This window comes from Gossypium hirsutum, chromosome A05 (genome assembly GCF_007990345.1).
Source record: "Gossypium hirsutum isolate 1008001.06 chromosome A05, Gossypium_hirsutum_v2.1, whole genome shotgun sequence".
In the NCBI taxonomy this organism is placed as follows: Eukaryota; Viridiplantae; Streptophyta; class Magnoliopsida; order Malvales; family Malvaceae; genus Gossypium; species Gossypium hirsutum.
Genome location: NC_053428.1, coordinates 41,122,624 through 41,123,919, shown reverse-complemented (window position 1 = coordinate 41,123,919; position 1,296 = coordinate 41,122,624). Strand labels below are relative to the sequence as shown.

The following is a 1,296-nucleotide window of genomic DNA, read 5'->3' as shown; positions in this document are numbered from 1 at the left end:
TAGAGACATCCCACTTCCATCAAGAGAGTAACCTATTGAAAATCCGTAAGGAGAGCTTCAACCACCACCGCAACTACCCATGGAGCAAAGAACTTTACGCGACTATGAGATGCCTAACTTAGATGTTGTTTGAGGTAGCATTAATCACCCGACGATTAATGCTAATAACTTCAAAATTAAATTGGCCATGATCAAAATGATACAATTGAGCCTTCAATTTCGAGGGTCATGAATGAGGATCTAAATCAACACCGTTAGCGGTTTATAACCATTTTTGGTATTTTCAAGTATAATGGGTTATTCGATAATGCAATACGTCTTCGGTTATTCCCTTTCTCTCTTTCTGGCTATGCTTTTATATGGTTAGATTTGCAGTCGGTAGATTCAATAAAAACTTGGGACGAGCTAGTGAACAAATTTTTGGCAAAGTATTTTCCTCCGAGCAAGACCATGAAACTTCGTATGGATATTATGAATTTTTGACAATCGGAATGAGAGTCATTATATGATGCATGGGAAGGCTTTAAGTTAATGTTGCAAAAGTGTCCATATCATGGTCTACAAGATTGGATGCAACTTTAAATATACTACAATGGACTTGATAGGAACTTACACTCTAGTCTTGATGGAGCATCTACGGGAGCATTCATCTCCAAAACCTACGCCGAGGCTTGTCAACTCATTGATGATATGGCGATGAATCTTACATGTGGTTGGCTAAGCGGTTCACATATCGAGCCAAATAAGCGGCAACTAATGTTGTGGGTAGTGAGGATAAGTATCAACAAGTCTTGAAAGGTTAAATCAATTGGCGATGAATGAAGCCAATGCGCAAGTCCAAAATTAACGAAATCTAATCCATCTTAATACATGACACGACGATGAATGCAACTATATGAAGATGAATTATGTAGATAATCGATGATATAACCCTTGCTCCAACATCTATAACTCGGATGGCTTGATCATCCTAACCTTAGGTGGGGATGGAACCAAACGAGACCATCAAACCAAGGGAACCAAAATCTTAACCCATTAAAACCTAACACACCATACCAACCTCCATTACCTTTTAGGACACCCTAAGACCAAGAGAGAAAACCAACTTATAGTAGTGACCCTTCATTGGCGATTAGGGTGAGTAAAGTAGAGAAAGGTTTACATATAGTGCAAGCCAATGTGCGCCAAATCCATGGTCGATTAGTCCAAGTTTTGCAGTTGTTACAAAGCATATCACTTATCCCATAAATTTCTAACTCAATGTTACTATAATTAGTCCATACCTTATTTTCCCCC

The 1,296-nt window shown here is 38.7% G+C and overlaps 1 non-coding gene across 1 annotated transcript; it reads right to left on the bottom strand.

The window, feature by feature from the left end:
- Positions 1-453: 453 nt before the first annotated feature.
- On the bottom strand, positions 454-560 carry LOC121230142 (small nucleolar RNA R71). Its single transcript, XR_005928094.1, has one exon. It is a non-coding gene; the product is annotated as a small nucleolar RNA R71 (small nucleolar RNA).
- Between the last annotated feature and the right edge of the window lie 736 nt (positions 561-1,296).